The sequence below is a fragment of the Cnephaeus nilssonii genome (assembly GCF_951640355.1).
Source record: "Cnephaeus nilssonii genome assembly, chromosome: 14".
NCBI lineage: Eukaryota > Metazoa > Chordata > Mammalia > Chiroptera > Vespertilionidae > Cnephaeus > Cnephaeus nilssonii.
The window spans coordinates 60,917,598-60,936,858 of record NC_137085.1 but is presented as its reverse complement, the minus strand read 5'-3'; positions in this window follow the sequence as shown (position 1 = coordinate 60,936,858).

The following is a 19,261-nucleotide window of genomic DNA, read 5'->3' as shown; positions in this document are numbered from 1 at the left end:
TCTAAAAGAATTCCTCTTTTGTCTATTGTCTAACTCCCTCACACAGCACGTCTGCAGTTCCCTCTGCAAACTTCCCTCTAATTCTCAGCCCTAGTCTGTGTCCCAGCTTTTCTTTCCCCCTTTCTTCTTCTGCATGGTAAAGCCCCAAATAACTGTGCTACCCACGGAGGGCCCTCCTTGGAAGACTGTGGTGATCTAACAGCTTAGGAGTAGGCAGAAAGGAGAGGCTGTGAACATTCCTACACTAATTGGTTTGGCTCTTCCTTAGGATGGTGATAATTCAGTGTTAGGATCAGGGAAATTCAGCCACACTAATAGCAGTGTGGATACCGGAAAGCTTAAAGTGAGAAAAGAAAAGCTAAACTGTGTTCAGTTATATAAAAGTAACACCAATTACACTTAATTACATAAACTGTTTACCATTTATGCCTAATTACCCCAAAGTCATAATTATGCACTCCATTGGTGATGGATGGCAGATTAACCTGGCGGTAAATTCTATTGCGACACTAAACCTGTGTGTTCAGTCCGCTTCCATGACTGCTTCTACACCGGAGCCCACACACATGCTGTCTGGAGATCTGCTTATCACCTTAAGGGCTTTAGAGAGACCCTGGTCCAGGCTCCAGCTGCCACATCTCGGAGCTTTTGCAGTAGTCCAGTGTAGCTCTCCAGCTTTCAGCCTCCCCGCAAGCAATTGTAATAAGAATAATCAAAAGCCTCCAGTAGCTCCCAGCTTTCTCTCATCGCATGGAAACTCGCGAGTCTTGGTTTTTAGGCCTCTGGCTTCTTGTTAACCAAACTGTATTTTGCTTTAAACAGGGAATCAGTGTGCAGCATTTTCCTTTAAGACATCAGGCCTTTCCTAAGGAATCTGGAGCGTAAAGGAGTTTCGTTTGCCAAGGCGTATCTTGACAGGTGTCATTTTCCCTCCATTCAGATTATTTGTCGACTTTGGATTCCTATTCCACTTTCTCTGCCTCTGGTTCAGCTCTAAGCTAGTCCTCAAGGATGAACAGGTGGGTGGGGGGATAGAGGAGACCCAGAGTTGGGCAGTGAGTCTGGGGTTGACCACTGATACTGGGATAAATAAACTGCCCTCAAAGGTAGTCTGTGACCTTCGGGAATCCCCCCGCAGGGAAGAATGGCCAAGCCAAGAGGCCCTGCTCCCATGGTGTGTGCAGGGGCACAGAGTGCCTCCTTTATAGCAAGCCCTGCTTTGAACAGCAGTATCTCCCTTCATAAAAAGCAAGTGTCTGGACCAGTGTGCTTGTAACAGAGCCCATAATCTGGAAAACAGAAGGACTCTCAGCTATTGTTCTTCCTTGCATTTTTCTGTTGCTGTTCCTGGGTGCTCTCAGACCTCTGGCCCTCTGGCCCTGCAAGGACATCAGAACGGGGCCGGCATGACAAGGGGCTGGCAGGACAGCCCTGCCGGGGCCGGTACTGAGGCTGGGTTTAGCACATGATGTCCAAAAGGCAGGAGCATCCAAACTGGCACCAGGGGATGGGGTGGAGAGTTGTGGGTGCTTTTCCACCTCTGCTGCTCCCACACAGCTCGGAGCCACCACTGCCTCTCCTGCGGATTCCAGCTCAAGGGTTTCCTAACTGGCCTCCCTACCTCCACTCTGCGATCCACAAGGCATGCTCCACACAGCAACCTGCATGGTCTTTGTGAAGCACCCATCAGATTACGGTTTCCTTTGCCTAAAATCCTCCAATGGCTTCCCAATGAACCTACAGATCTTACAGGATCGATTCATGCCTGCATTTCCCACCTCCTGTGCTGCAGCCACTTGGGCCTTTTCCGAACAAGCCAAAGCCTTTCCTGTTTGAGGCTGTTGCACATGCTGTTCCCTCTCCCTGGAAGACTCTTCCAGCAGCTCCTTCCTGATTCAAGGTCTCAGCTCAAGGAGCTTCCCCTCGCTTCCTCTCAACCTCCACCAGGTCACTCTGGCTTACTTTCCTCAGAACACTGGGCACTTGTGAAATTATCTCTTTATTTATTTTCTGTCGGTCTCTTTTCTGTGATTTAAGTTCTTTGAGAGTAGATTTCCCAGTGTCTAATATAGAGGTTGCCACATAGCAGGAGTTTTGTAATTATTTAAAAAATCAATAACGTATTCCTGACAAACAATTATAACTATTCTTATTGTGGAGAGGGGCTACAGCGTTTGGACAGGTTCAAGCCTTGGACTAATGAGAGGGCACGATCCTCTCATGCAGGCGTCCTCAAACTACGGCCCGCGGGCCACATGCGGGTGTTTTTGCCGTTTTGTTTTTTTACTTCAAAATAAGATATGTGCAGTGTGCATAGGAATTTGTTCATAGTTTTTTTTAAACTATAGTCCGGCCCTCCAACGGTCTGAGGGACAGTGAACTGGCCCCCTGTTTAAAAAGTTTGAGGACCCCTGCTCTCATGGCATAGCCACATGCAAGTCCCAGCACAATTATAGCCAAAGGCTATAGTTGTAAGCTTGACCTTATGGTCTGAACCTGTGGTCCCACGTGGCTGAGTGATATGGGCTGCTGGAGGTGCAGCAAGTAAACAAAACTTGATCAGGTGCAGGTAATTGAGTGGGTTCGAAACCTGCGAGAACATTGTAAACATCTTGACCACGCCCTTACTTTGCCTTGGGGAATCTGGCTATAAAATAAAGACTCGGCTTGCAGGCCTTGGCACTGTCTCTCTAATCAGAGGGCAGCGTCCCACTTAGTCCCAGCTTTATTCTCTTGTCTGTCTTTTCTAATCCTTCACTGCCCCCCCCCCCCGCCCGCCCCCCTCCCCCCTCAGGTTCACCAGTGGCTGTGCTGGTGCGGCACACTTAGAATTACACACAGGAGAATTGAGTTGCCATAATGATGACAAAGGAATGTAGCTGAGGACTACGTTTTAGAATCAAAGGGAAAGATTCTTTTCTCAGCAGCTTCAGGTTGAAGAGCCTGGGAATTGCAGGCCCCCAAACCGGTGCTAGGAAATCTTAAATTTTTGTTCACTGTGCTAACATATACATTGCATAAAATCTATCCTTGGTGACACTTATCACACTCACAGTGTTGTGCAACCATCACCTCTACCTAGTGTCAGAACATGTTCAGCATCACCAAGGATACATGCCCCATGAAGCATTCACTTATTCCCTGTCCACCACCCACCCATAGCCATCACTAGTCCATGTTCCCTCTCTGGATTTGCCTATTGTGGATATTTCATATAGAAGGAATCCTAGGACATTCACCTTTTGAGACTGGCTTCTTTCGCTTTGCATAATATCTTCAAGGTTGATTCATGTTGTAGTATATATCAATACTCCATTCGTTTTTATGGCAGAATAATACTCAATTGTGTGGATATACCATATTTTGATTATCCAATCATTAGGTGGTAGACATTTTGGTTGTTTCCACCTTTTGTCTCTTGTGAATAGTGCTGTATTGATATTCTTTTTGTTGTTGTTAATCCTCACATGAGGATATTTTTTCCATTGCTTTTCAAAGAGAGTGGAAGGGAGGGAAAAAAGGAGAGGAAAAACAGCGAGACAGAGAGAGAAAAAAACAACAACACCAAAATGAGAGAGACCACATCGACTGGTTGCCTGCTGCATGCACCCTGACTAGGGGTGGGGAGCAAACCCACAACCCATGTATGTGGCCTTGACCACGAACCCACAACCCATGTATGTGGCCTTGACCAGGAATCGAACCCGTGACCCTTTGGTGTGCAGGCCAATGCTCTAACCCAGTGGTCGGCAAACTGTGGCTTGCGAGCCACATGCGGCTCTTTGGCCCCTTGAGTGTGGCTCTTCCACAAAATACCACGTGCGGGCGCGCATGTACAGTGCGATTAAAACTTCGTGGCCCATGTGCAGAAGTCGGTTTTCGGCTCTCAAAAGAAATTTCAATCGTTGTACTGTTGATATTTGGCTCTGTTGACTAATGAGTTTGCCGACCACTGCTCTAACCATTGAGGACACTGGCCAGGGCTATATTAATACTCTTGTACAAATGTTTGTTTGAACACCCTTTTTAAAAATTATATTTGTATTGATTTCAGAGAGGAAGGGAGAGGAGGGGAGAGACAAAAACATTAATGATGAGAGAGAACCATTGATCAGCTGCATCCTGCATACCCCACACTGTGGATCCAGCTCACAACCCGAGCATGTGCCCAGAATGGTAATCAAACTGTGACCTCCTGGTTCATAGGTCGATGCTCAACCACTGAGCCACTCTGGCCAGGCTAAACACCCATTTTTAATTCTTTTGGTTAAATATCAGGAGTGGAATTGCTCAGTCACCGAGTAATTCTATGCTTAACTAGTGATAGTTAATTTTATTTTCCAACTTGATTGATTTGCATTTCTTTAATGGCCAATGGTGTTGAACATCCTTCATGTGTGTTTTAGCCTTTTGTATGTCCATTTCTCTTATAAGAAATGTCTGCTCAAGTCTCTTGCCCATTAAAAATAATGATTTTTAGAGAGAGAGGAAGGGAGACAGAGAAAGAAACATTGATTGGCTGTTTCCTGCACATCTCCTACCAAGGCTCAAGCTGCAACCCAGGCATATGCCCCAACTGGGAATCGAGCCAGCAACCTTATGGTGCCGGGATGATGCCCAACCAACTGAGCCATACCGTAGGTCAGGGCTCATGTGCCTATTTTTAAAATTGGTTGTTTGCCTTTTTGTTGTTGAATTGTAAATGTTCTTTATATTTTAGATACTAGATCCTTATCAGATAGATGATTCACAAATATGTCCTTCCATCTGTGGAGAGTCTTCATTTTCTTGATAGTGTACTTTGATGCAAAAACATTTTTAATTTTGATGAAATTTATTTTATCTATTTTAATTTTGTTGTTCATGCTCTTGGTGTCATAACTAAGAATCTTTTGCCACTAAAGTCAAGAAGATTTATCCCTGTGCTTCCTTTCAAAGAGTTTGGTCCACTTATATCTTTAGTCCATTTTGAGGTAATTTTTGTATGTGGTGTGAGGTAAGGATTAAGCTTCATTCTTGCATATGGATACCCATTTCTTTCAGTATGATTTGTTGAAGAGACTATTCTTTTCCCATTGAGTAGTTTTTACACCTTTGTTGAAAATCAATTGACTACTGATGTACAGATTTATTTCAGGACTCAATTCCACAGAAAATCTAACATTTTTAAAAGAGGACACTACTGCCTGGCCAGTGTCGCTCAGTAGTTAAAGCTTCTGCTTGCACACCAAAGGGTCACAAGTTTGATTCCCAGTCAAAGGCATGTACCTGGTTAGAAAGGTCGAACCCCACCTTGGTTGGTGCAGGTGCAGGAGGCAACCAATCAATGTGTCTCTCTCACATTTATCTTTCTCTCTCTCTCTCTCTCCCCCTCCCTCATTCCATTCTACTTTCTCTAAAAATAAAAAAATAAAAATCAATGGAAAAAATCCTCAGGTGAGGATTAACAAAGAGAGAGAGAGAGAGAGAGAGAGAGAGAGAGAGAGAGAGAGACTTCTAACACATTTTGAGATCCTGTGGAAAGAGACCTTTGAAAATGTAGGCTATCCTTTGAATGTTGTTCTGATTAATTTGGTTTTAACATATCAGAGGAATGCAGCCCAACAGTGAAATTAATTATACTTACTGTAATTTAGGATCAAAATCTCCTGTTGAGCCCCGGCCAGGTAGCTCAGTGGGCTAGAGTGTGGTCCGGATATCTCCAGTCAGGGCACATACAAGAAGCAACCAATGAATGCATAAATAAATGGAACAACCAATTAATATCTCTTTCTCTCTCTCTCTCTCTCTCTCTCTCTCTCTCTCTCTCTCTCTAGCTTTCTCTCTTTTTCTCTCTCTCCCTCTCCCTTTCTCTCTCTCTAAAAAAATCTGCTAAGATGATATTAACATTATTATTAGTGATACAGTAATGGAAATTCTAGATAGTTCCTATGATTTAATAATACATATTAGGTTAATGTTTCTCTCAAGGCCCGAGTCTCTTATCTGGCCACATTTGAAGATGTCATCTCTTCCCATCACTCCCTCCACAATCCTAAGAACTGAATAACAGACAAAGGGGAGAAAAATATGTGAGCTGTAATATGTAATCATCTCTAAAACACACGAATCATCTGCCTTTCCTACTCTTTCTTTCACCATGAAAACTTAAACAGCTCACCTGGACCTTGTTGATATGGGTTCTACGGAAATCAATCAGAGATCACATGGCTTCACTTTCCATGGTTTATATATTTAATCCTATAGCAGACATTATTTATAGAGTTTCAGGCCCTGGGGTGCATTTTGGGATTGCAAGAATCTAAGAGCTACTCTTTCTTTTTGAGGCTTTTACTTTCTGAGGAAAACATAGATACATAGGCATAGAGCAATGCTATAATGTGCTGAAGGCCTCACTAAATACTACGTGCAAAATATATAGATAGCTTGGAGAAGAGAGTAATTAATCCTGCCCAGGCTTCACAGTTTTTCCATTAGACAGAGCTCCTGGAGGGTGAGAACTCTCTCTCTCTTCATCTTTGTACCCCCATTGCTGAGAAGAATTTTTGAGCATTATGTGCTCCTCAAATGTTTGCTGAGTAAATAGACATGCTAAGACTTGAGTGATGAGTAGGAGTTTTCCACGTAGAAAAGGAGAATAGGAGAATTCTAGGCATGCACAGGGCATGGAAGTTTTAGAGTGTGATTCATCCACTGAATGACAAGTGGTGGCAAGAGTCTGAGGGTGCATGGATAGCATGAGGGGAGGGTGGTAACAGGTTAGAGTTAATTTGTAGGGAGTATCAAATTACACTAAGAAATTTGGAGATTACTCTGCAGGCTATGGGGAATCCTGGGTCATATATAAACCCAGTTTGGTGGCAGAAGTGGGGAGACACAAACAGTTACATGAAAATCAATCTGTGTTTTAGAAAGAATATTCAGGGAGCACTGTAGAAAGTGGATTGGGGTTGGTGAGGTAGGCAGGACGAGCATTTGGGAGAACTGTTACAGTCCAAGGGAAGGTTGAGGAAAGCCCTGTACTGGGGTAATGTCGGTGTGAATTCAGAGAAAATGATGGGTCCCAAGGATATTTTGAAGGTAGAATTTGCAGGATCGCTTGTTAGGGGTGGAGGTTGGGTTGTTGAGGAGTGAGGCCAAGTTTTTAGTTTGAGAAACGATGTGGATTATGATACCAACAGTGGAAACGAAGAATAGGAAGAGAAGCAGGACCCGCCGTATGGATGGGGAGAATGGTAAGCATGATGAAGGATCAGGGAAAGGACTCATAACCTGATTGACAAATTCAAACCCCAGGTCACTTTATGTTCTTATTAATTGCAGGCCCAAGAAAAAAACTATTCAGATAATCTGGCTAAAATAAGACTTTATATAATTTATGGATTTGACTTTCCTGTCCTAGGGTTTTCCAATAGTAATGATAGCCACCTGAGTCTTGTAAAAAGATCATGTGCATTTGAAGAATGATGTGAAATTACCCTATTTGGGTTTACTTCTTTCTTTTTCTTCCTATTTCGCAGTCTTTATTCTTTCATTTCCATTATATTCACCATTAAACTACTTATTAAATATTTAACATTAAAATCACTAGCATTACTATGTTCCTGGCACTGTGGTATATACTTTTTATATATCATTTTGCAGTCATTTTTGGTAGAGGAAATGGTTTGCTATGATTCCTATTTCACTGAATCTGAGTCTCAGAGAAGTAAAATAATTTGTTTATAAGCCCACACATCTGAGTGACAGAGCCAGGTCTTCAATCTGGGTCCTCCAAGTGCCTACTCCACATTCAGCTACTAGGCAATGTTTTCAAAAACTGTCACAACTCATCAGTGAATTGTGAAATTAATTTAGCATCAATCAACATTGAAAAATAAAACTATAAAATTTTACAGTTTCAATGTGCATCACATATTAAGGCCAAGTATTGTTGTGTAAGGCTTCTCTCTCTCTCTCTCTCTCTCTCTCTCTCTCTCTCTCTCTCTCTCTCTCACACACACACACACACACACACACAAATAGCTAGAATTGAACATGCGTGTGTCCAGTATTGGAGTGAGTGTGGGCTGTTTTGCAAGAGGAAAGCCCTTCAGTTTGGGATAGTGGACGAAAGTTCCATGGAGGAGGTGATGTTTTTACTGAACAAGGCAAACAGAGAAGAAACCAGGCCATCCCAGTTGAGTGGCTGTTATATTTCACATGAAGTAGGTATGTCTCCTGAATCTCAGCCTATGGATTATATTTTGGGGGCTTTAAGCAAAATCAAAAGATTAAAGATTGAAATTAGCACTAAGAACCTATGTAGTGGGCATTGGTTGATTTTTGGCCATCTAGCATCCTCTTTCCCTTCCTAAACAAATTCCCATTTTCTTTGGGCAATTAACTATCTGACTGGGGGGAAGATTTGGGTGTTAATAGGGTGTGCATTTCTCTTTCAGTTAAGGAACTGCCACGGGATTAAAAACAGTTTCAGTGTATTCATTCCCATGCCTGCTGCCTGGTGTTACCGTGGTTGCTGCTTCTTCATCCTTCAGGCCCACGTGGCTAGTGCCCCTGGGGATGGGTGACTCCTAATCTGTTCATCTCTTAGCTCCCATCACCCTCCTAATAAATGTCCTTCATCTTGAGTTAGAACTCTAGCTGGAACAATGAGCAGTGTTTTCTTACATTAGCTTATTGAAAATCTCTGTAACATTCCTACACAGAGAAGTAAACTGAGGCTCAGAGGGAAGCCCTGCCCCCGGGAAGAGATAGGACTGGGGTTTGAGCCCCGAGCCCCGATCTTAGTAAGGAAATGTTCTTTATTTTTTCCATCTTTGCAGGCTGCCTCCCCAGAGCTGAACAAGCTTTTGGACTTAGAAGTTTTTATGATGTTAGAGAGTCCTCAGTTGTTGTTAAAATGACCCCAAAAATGTAAATGCCTGCCTTCATATAAAAAGGATGTTTCTTTAAAAGAAGATGTTAGACTTAAACTGAAGTTTCCTGGTTTCAAAGAAAAAAAATCAAAACCACTCAACAAGACTAAACCCTCTCTCTCTTTCTAAATATTTATTAGGGATTTAGACAGGGGCCTAGATAATTGAGAGGATTAAAGGGAAGGAATGAAGGAGAAAATGTTCCCTCAGGCAGAATGGGAACTAGAGCAATGGGAAAATATTTCCTGGGAAAGCAGAAAACGTGTACAAAGCAAAATTAATTTTAGAGACATTAAGAAGAAAGGGTTTGGGGTAAGGTAGAGAGAATTGGGAGAAGGCAAGGAAATTCTACAGGAAAAAAAAAGAGAAAAGGAATGAAATTTGGTCTGGTTTTAATTTATGTCAATTGGCAAATAAATCCTTGAAAGCTGTTCTCAGCATGGATAGTCCCTCTGTAATGTAAGTAACTGAAACCAGTTCAGAATGTATTTTTTCCTCCTAAAATATGATACACCCTATAGACAGAGGCAACATCAATAAAGTTCCCTGCCTCTGGCTCCACATTCTCCCCACCCTCCCCCCAAAACCTCTGCCTACAATTCAGAGCTGGGATAATTAGGGGAATTGAGGACATTCATGAACATAAAATACATATGTGTTTAATTGTGCTGTCAAACCAAAGAGATCAAGATGAACAGTGAATGGGCAAAATTCCTCTTCTAAGATATTGTTGAAAACTTTTGATCCTTAAAGATTCACCCGTTTCCAGTACTTTCCCTAACTTTGGGGTGAGGATGAAAGAAAAAGTATGTTTAATCGTATCAATTATGTTCAAATGTGTTTTAAAATTTTTATTTGTTGAATTCTCAAAAGAATTTTGAGACAATTAGATAGGCACGTATGGTGAAAGTTTCTACAGAAAGTTAACCTTGATTGACTGCATGGATAATGCAGTGGAAATGGGAATATTGAGGGCAATTAACTCAATGAGAGAACTTTAGCATCTAGAAAAGAACTTCTACAAGCCAATAAGAAGATGAACAATCTAGTAGTGAAAAGGGTGTAAGGTATTATCTGGCTTTCACAGAAGAAGAAATGCAACTGTTTTCATAAACATCTAAAGCAGTGGTTCTCAACCTTTCTAATGCCGAGACCCTTTAATATAGTTCCTCATGTTGTGGTGACCCCCAACCATAAAATTATTTTTGTTGCTACCTCATAACTGTAATTTTGCTACTGTTATGAATTGTAATGTAAATATCTGTGTTTTCCATTGGTCTTAGGCGGGACAAATGGCTAGATTGGGCTGGAGTTGGATAAATCCTTTCCTCCCTTTGAGAGGTCAGAGCCAAATGGAGTTGGGGCCCAGGTCGTTAGGTTCTGATAAAACCCCTGCAGGTTAGGCCCTGGAAGTTTCTCCTGAAGGCAGACCTCATGAGGAAGAACAGAACGCTCTGGTTACTTCTCCCTACCCCTGTGGAAAGCAAGAGGAGCTTTTTCTCTGATGTGAGAGCCTGGATGAGCTTTTGGAGGTAAATCTCACACAAAGTGAGTGTCATCCCCACTCCCCACACCGTGACTTGGCACCCCAAGAATTTTGGCTCTCAGACTTGTCCAGGCTGAGCCTCCAGCAATTCATCAATTATCACCTGGTTTCCCTACTCCAGCACTGGTTCCCACAGGGACTCCTGCTCTGAAGCGGAGATTCTCAGTATCTGCCTGTCTGTCTCCCCAGTTTCAGGGGCATCAGTCTAGCCTGTGTCCTAACGTCTCTTCGAATCTAAGAAGAGTCATTCCTTTTCCGTTTCTTCAGCGTTTTCTTGTTGTTAGGATGAGTTGTGATTTTCAAGCTCCTTACATGCCAGACCAGAAACTGGGAGTCCTACCATCTTTAAAAAAAAAAACCACACGAAGTTTTAAGTCAATAAATCATAGAAGGCCTGCCTGATGATCAAGTGAGACTGGTCAGACCTTGACATCGATGTAAGAAGAAATTTCTGTTTAATGCCACTATTGACCTGTGTGGCCACCAGTATGAGACCTAAAGGCCCTGCATACTCAACCCGCTGCCTGGCCACCTGGTACTAGCAGCAGCCCTGCTCTGGTGGAAATTCCCTGGGTCTGGAAATCGCTGTTGAGAAAGCATGTGGGCTATATGAAAGACTAGTGGCCCGCTGCACAAAATTCGTCCACGGGAGGGGAGTGTCCCTCAGCCTGGCCTGCATCCTCTCCCATCTGGGACCTCTCGGACTTCCTTCTCACAATCTGGGACCACTGGCTCCTAACCGTTCACCTGCCTGCTTGCTTGATCACCCCTAACCACTCTGCCTGCAGGCCTGCTCGCCCCCAACTGCCTCCCCACCAGCCTGATCGCCCCCGACTGCCCTCCCTTCCTGGCCTGATCACCCCTAACCACCTTGCCTCGGCCCTGCCACCATGGCTTTGTCCAGAAGGACATCCAGAAGGTCTTCCTGGTCTAATTAGCATGTTACCCTTTTATTAGTATAGATAAGGCCCTGCCTATGTGGATGATGAGATTCCCTTCCTGCTTGGGCCTCAATGAACATCACAGAATTGGTGGAGGGAAGTGTTGCCTTTCACATTTTTTGAGGCTTTCAGAATAAAATAATAAAATGACAAAATAGGGTTACAGAAATTGTGGGATGTTTTAACTATTTAAATTAAACAAATTAATATTTTTAACCCTGAGAAAATACAATGCGATATGATATTGACATGATAATTATAATACTTACTAGAAGCCCAGTGCACGAAATTCGTGCACGGCGGGGGGTTGTCCCTCAGCCCAGCCTGTACCCTCTCCAATCTGGGACTCCTGGAGGGATGTCCGACTGCCCGTTTAGGCCCGATTCTGGTGGGATCGGGCCTAAACGGGCAGTCGGACATCCCTCTCACAATCCAGGACTGCTGGCTCCCAACTGCTTGCCTGCCTGCCTTCCTGATTGCCCCTAACCGCTTCTGCCTGCCAGTCTGATCACCCCCTAACCACTCCACTGCCAGCCTGGTTGATGCTTAACTGCTCCCCTGCCAGCCTGTTTGCCCCCAACTTCCCTCCTCTGCCAGCCTGGTCACCCCTAACTGCCCTCCCCTGCAGGGTTGATCACCTCCAACTGCCCTCCCTTGCAAGCCTGGTCCCTCTCAACTGCCCTCCCTTGCAGGCCTGGTCCCTCACAACTGCCCTCCCTTGCAGGCCGGGTGCCTCCCAACTGCCCTCTCCTGCTGGCCATCTTGTGGTGGCCATCTTGTGTCCACATGGGGGCAGGATCTTTGACCACATGGGGGCAGCTATATTGTGTTTTGCAGTGATGATCAATCTGTATATTACTGTTTTATTAGATAGGATAGAGGCCTGGTACAGGGGTGGGGGCCAGCTGGTTTTCCCTGAAGGGTGTCACAGATAAGGGTGGGGGTTCCCTTGGGGTGTGGGGCGGCCTGAGCGAGGGGCCTGTGGTGGTTTGCAGGCCAGCCACGCCCCCTGGCAACCCAAGGGGAGGCCCTGGTATCTGGAATTTATTTTCCTTCTACAATTGAAACTTTGTAGCCTGGAGCAGAGCCAAGCCTGGGGCTCCAGCAGCCATTTCTGTGGCAGTTAATTCACCTTCTACAATTGAAACTTTGTTGCCTTAAGCGGGTGAGCCTGGCCAGGGTGTGCGGAAAACTTTGCTTGCCCTGTTTGCCGGCAACCCTGGCCTGCTCTCTCAAGCTCCATTCTGCCGCCATTTGTTTGAATTTGTTTACCTTCTATGATTGAAACTTTGTAGCTTGAGTGGAGGCTTAGGCCTGCAATGGCTATGGAAAGCTTGGCTTCCTCTGTTACCTGGGAAACCTTGCTCTCTGTGGCTGTAGCCATCTTGGATTGGGGTTAATTTGCATACTCTCCCTGATTGGCTGGTGGGCGTGGCTTGGCTGGTGGGCATGGCTTATGTAGCAGAGTGATGGTTAATTTGCATATTACCATTTTATTAGAGAGGATTTTAAAAATCCCACCAGTACAGCCTGTGTAAGCAACCTTGAGAACTAGTAATGGGACTTGTTTTAAGTCATGTGATTAAAATGTTCACTTTGTATCTCTGTGACTATATGGGTGGTCTCATTTGAATGGGGGGGCGGGTCAAAAATTTAAATTTTATGCCCTAGATATTCTGACCCAATCCCCAAACTCTTCCTGTATTAAGTCATGATCTAAATTTGAGGCAAAATTTCAAAATGGAATCTGCAGTTTTGCTTTAGCAAGATGATATTTGCTGACATCAAGGGTTAGTCATATAAGCAGGTTTAAAAAGGCAAGTGCCTATGTTGTACAGTGCACTGCACATTTGGGTTCAAATGCTGGCTTTGCAACTGTCTACCTGTGTGACCTTGGTCAAATCACTTCCCTTCCTCTGAGCTTCAGTCTCCTCAACTGTAAAATGGGTATATGTACATGGATCTTAATGAGTTTTTTAAATTCAATATTATGGTTGTTTTTATATGTGTCTTATCTATTCTCCTACATAGTAAGCTTTCTGAGGACATGAATCATGTCTAATTCATTTTTTAAAAAATTTTATATAACTTTACACTAGACTTTAAAGGAACTCTTATGGACCAAGCATTTTACACTTCTTATTTATTAAAGCTTCATGAAAAGCTTATGAAGTTGGCCTTACCACTTCACTGAGGCTTAGAGAGATTAAATTGGTTGCTTGCTAATGAGTAGTTGGACTTAAATCTAGATTTTTAAAAGGTTTTTCAATTAGAGTCACATTCAGTATTATTTTGTATTAGTTTCAGATATACAGCATTATGATTAGATAATCACATACTTTACACAGAACCTCTATTTCAAGTACCCATCTGGCATCATACATAGTAATTACAATATTATTGACTATATTCCCTATGTAGTACTTTTGTATCCCCATGACTAGTTTGTAACTACCAATTTGTACTTCTTAATCCATTCATCTTTTTCACCCAGTCCCCCAAAACTTCCTCTGGCAACTATCAGTCTGTTTGTCGTATCTATGAGTCTGTTTCTATTTGTTTGCTCATTTACTTTGTTCTTTAGATTCTACATATAAGTGAAGTCATATGGCATTTGTCTTTCTCTGTCTGACTTATTTCACTTAACATAATACCCTCTCGGTCCATCCATGCTGTTGTAAAGGGTAAAATTTTATTCACTTTTATGGCTGAATAGTATTCCATTGTATATATGTACCACATCTTCTTGACCCAGTTGTCTATTGATGGGTACTTGGGTTGTTTCCATTTGTTGCCTATTGTAAATAATGCTGCAATGAACATGGGGTGCATACATCTTTTGGAATCAGTGTTTTAGATTTTTTTGGATAAATACCCAGAAGTGGAATTGCTGGGTCATATGGTAGATTCCAGTTTCAATTTTTTTTAGGAACCTTCATAATGTTTTCCATAATGGTTGCACCAATCTGCATTCCCACCAGCATTGCACAAGGGTTCCCTTTTCTTCACATCCTCCCCAACATTTGTTGTTTGTTGATTTATTACTGATAGCCGTTCTGACAGGTATGAGATAATAGGTAATTTACTGTGGTTTTAATTTGCATTTCTCTGATGATTAGTGACGAGCATCTCTTCATATATCTATTGGCCTTGTATGTTCTCTTTGGAGATGTGTCTATTCAGGTCTTTTGGTCATTTTCTAATTGATCACATTGTTAACCAATTCATTGTTTAGTAACATGTTATTTAACTTTCATGTGTTTGTGTGTTTTTCAGGTTTTTTTTCCTTGTAATTGATTTCTAGTTTCATACAATTATAGTCAGAGAAGATGCTTGCTTGATATGGTTTCAATCTTCTTAAATTTATTGAGAGTTGTTTTGTGGCCTAACATGTGGTATATCCTGGAAAATGTTCCATGTACACTTGAAAAGGATGTATATTTTGCAGCTTTCGAATGAAATGCTCTAAAAACATTAATTAAATCCATCTGGTCTAATGTGTCATTTAAGGCTGCTGTTTTCTTGTTGATTTTCTGTCTGGAAGATCTATCTGTTTATGTCAATGGGGTGTTAAAGTCCCTAGATTTGTTTTTTGTTTTTTGTTTTGTTTTTTCTTTTTTTTACTATACTGTGATGCTCCTTCCAGTTGTGCTCAGGAAATATTTGTTTAATACATTTGATGGTCTTACCTCCACTAAATGGCTCTTTCATTTGGGCTACCTGAAATTCCAACCCTCTGATATCTCCTCTGAAAATAATAAGCTCTGTGGAGTATAGTTACAACCATAAACAGATGCTTTACCAGGTTAATTTACATAGAGGGCTGAAGCCCAAGGAAATGGAACCCAGGTCATTTAAAACTTCTATAGAGAGTGAGAGGATTATGAGATATCTGATGTATAGGTCAGATTTTAATACTGGGCTACAGCATGAGGGATATGTGGGTGGGTGAATGAATAAAAGATGGCATGAAGGCACTAGTTTTAGGAGAAAGGAAGGAGGAAAGAAGGGACAGAAGGATACATGGAGAGACTTGGTAACAAGAAGGCGCCTAAAGAAAAGGCATTAGAATGTAACTGACTTTGAGGGTAGAAACTTGGATGATTTTATTCTTCTACAATTTTCTTTTTTTTTTTTCCTGTATTACCCAAAATTTTTGCAATAAGCAGTGTTTTTGTAATTACAAAACCCTGGTAAGTAGTATTTTTTTTAAAAAAAATAACATGCCTACCTTTTCTCTCTACAGGTTTTCAGTACAGAGTCACAGATTTTGTTTTGAAAATACTCTGGTCCAAATCATTTCTCCCTTGCCCATTATAATCAACCACCATATCTCCCGGCCTACTATAAACAGAGCTCTTTGCCAAACACCGAGTTATAGCAGAAAGAATAACATAGGATTGAGGCTCTGATCTCACTACCCCCTGAGAAGTGAAGATATATAGAGAGGAAAATTATATTAGGAGGTAACATGTGCCAGGCATCCACCATTGTGTCAGGGGTGAATAGCAAGTATTGTAAAGTTAGCTATTAACTTAAATGAGCTGTTAACTGCTTTAAGTGCATCTATAAGACAACTCTGCACACTCTTCTATGAGTTAAAGATACTCTTGGTATTTTTGGTATTTTAAGCCTAATAATCAGGAATAGGGAAGAAAGCCAACGCTTTTAACAATTCAGTATGGTATTTTCAATAGGCTAGTTGCACTGTATTTTGTATCTTCTCCAATATTTGCATGTAATAATTTATTTTCCTAGCCTCCAAGCTCAGCTTGAAGGTAATTGATGCTTATTACTTTGTCTTTAATCCATGGATTATCTAAAATAAGAGAGTGAAAATTTACCAATGTTATCTTCAGAGAGGGAGGGGAAAAAATCTGAACATTACTACTTCCCAGATGTGATTTTAATGGTAATCACCACTGTTTATTGAATGTTTATCTTCAACTTTACTTATCTCAATCCACATGGCAATCCTATGAGTTTGATAGTATTCTCTCTATTGTACAATTACAGAAAATATAATTCACAGGCGTGTAGTAGTTTTTCCAAACTCTTATGTATATACTAGTAAGTAAAACATAAGATTTAAACCTAGATCTGTCTGAATTTGAGTCCATGATCTTAATTACTTCTCTGTAGCCCCTACTTGTACAAGTTTTAACCTCTCTGAGCCTTAGGTTCATCAGTTGAAACAGAGAAAAAAGATTTCCCTTATAGTTTTGTTGTTAAGAGAGGATCAGTAAAATGCATTTAGTGGTTACTCAGAAAATGTTGCTTCTATTTAAGACAAAAGCTGAAAGCTGCAGAAATGGCATTTAGTGGAGCTGAATGAACTTCAAGTCCTCATCTCAGATTTTCAAGTTTTATGGGATTGCCCAATAAAGAAAACTTGCAACATCAAAAATATGTATGCTTACCCAAAACAAGAGCAGCAGAAAGGATGACTACATTTCAAATGATTTCTCTAGGAGTCAAGAGGGGATAAATAAAAAATTAAGAACTAAAGAATTGTTGTTGGTGTTGGGTGTGTGTGTGTGTGTGTGTGTTAACATAACCATTGGGATGAAAATGCTATCAACTGCTTTACTGCAGGCCTGATTACCAGCAAATGTGTACAAGTGCTGACTGTAAAGGGAGCACTCTGGTCCTCAGCTTCATGGAAAAGTAGCCCGTGCCAGCCCACAGGTCCTCGTGCTTAGATAAATGCTTTTTTGCTTTGAAATGCTTCGTACTTTTTGAACAAGGCACCTACATTTTCATTTTGTATTGGCCCCCAAATTACATAGCCAGTCCTGCTAAGAGCCTTCATTGTCCCCCCGCTCACCTCGTTGAAATGCCTGCAGCCCAGTGAACACTCTCCCGGGAGACAGCTGGGAATGCTGTCTTAGCAGATTTCCTTTTTCCTCTTGTTTTTGTTAGCAGGCAATTATCCGCCCATTCTTTGAGGTTATGTTTAATGTGTGCTATGTATAAAGTTCTAGGTGTATAAGGATGAAAGTGATACAGTAAAAAAGGGCTTGGATGTCTTTTTTAAGAAGGAAAAAATAACACCACCACGGCCAAAAGGAACGTGTTGACAAAAATACTTTGGAATGACTTCTTTAGAGGGAAGTTTTGAATTTCAGATTATGAGTAGCTTTGGGTGGTGTCTGGATATCTGTATTTTCATAAAATATCATAGGTCTTTCTAATGTATAATCAGAGTTGGGAACCACTGAGTTAAGAACTTGCTGGAAGAAGGGGACACTTCTGGTAATCCCTGATATAATGTCTCCCAAAAACCCCAGAGAGGATTAGTATGTGATCAACTTTGCATTCCTGAGGCAACTAGACTTTTGCATGTTGTAGATACCCAGCCAACCTTTATTGACTGATGGGATATTAAATGACTTTACTTTCTTTGTTAAAAGCACATTCTAAACACAAGCTACACTTAACTTCTTTGGCCCCTATTTACAAAGCTTGCTGACCTCTGGACCATTTGTTGCTGGAGGAATCAGTGGGCCAGATTGCTCCGTCACTCAAAGGCGTGTGGTTCTCGGGGTACCGCCGAGATAAGCATGTTCAGAAGCCCCCACAAGAGAATGAGATGTGGAAAAAAAGACTTTCTTTGCATGGAGTTACATTCTTCAGTTTTCAAAGTCCCCTGCCTCTTAACCCAGCCCTGGGAAAGGGGAAGCTGTGGATTCAGCAAAGCCAGATGCAGGGTCCAAAGCGTCCTTTCCCATGGTGGAGCTGGGTCCTCAGAGCATCAGGCTAGTTCAAGTCCATTCGTCCATTGCGTGGAGTCCACATGGCCATGGTCCGTGTGGGCGAATGCAGGAGAGCACGCCCCCTGCCACAGGGAGACAGGAGCCCAATGTGCAAGAAAGAGAGAGGCTGCTTTGTCCAGGAGTTTAAATATTCAGGTTTTGTGCCCTTGCAGTGGCCATGCCTATTCTGGCCATTGACTCCCTCCCAGGTGTGACTGACAAGTAGGCACCTTCCCACATAACTCAGACCTTATTGGGCATGCAGCTAACCTGCCTTAGTCTAAACTGCCCTTTCCCCATCAATCAGCAGGGAACAGACTTGGAGAGGGTTAAATTACAGCTTCCTGTATAAATGGCATGCCTGTATTATCTAGTCTCCCTTTTCCTCCTTTCTGGTTAAATATAATAACCAGACTATCACAATAGTATCATTATAATTATAAAATTCAATACGTAACATCATCAAATCTAACAAAAAGGTAGAAGACCTCTACACTGAATACTATATAATATTTCTTGGAAAAATTAAAGGCCTAAATAAATGAGAGCTATACAGTGTTTATGAATTAGAAGACTGTATATTACTAACATGTCAATTATTCCCAAACTGACCTATTAATGAAATCCAGCTAAAATCCCAACAGATTTATGTGTAGAAAGTATCAAGGTGATTCTAAAATGTATAGAAAATGAAAAGCACCTAGAATGGCCAAAACATTGTGAGAAAAGACTGAGAAAGAGGAACATAGTTGAAGGAGCCACACTACCTAATTTGAAAATCATTCTGTAACTTTCGTAGTTTAAGACAATGTGATATTGGTTAAAGGATAGACAAATAGATGAAGGAAATAGAATAGAGTCTAAAAATAAATGTACACATATGCAACCAATGGATTTACAAGAAATGTACCAAGGCCCCTGGCCGGTTTGACTCAGTGGATAGAGTGTCAGCCTGTGGACCAAAGGGTCCCGGGTTCTATTCTGGACAAGGGTGTGTACCTCAGTTGCAGGCTTGATCCCTGGCCCTAGTCAGAGCGCGTGTGGGAGGCCACCAATCAATGTGTCTCTCTCACATCGATTTTTTCTCCCTTTCTATCTCTC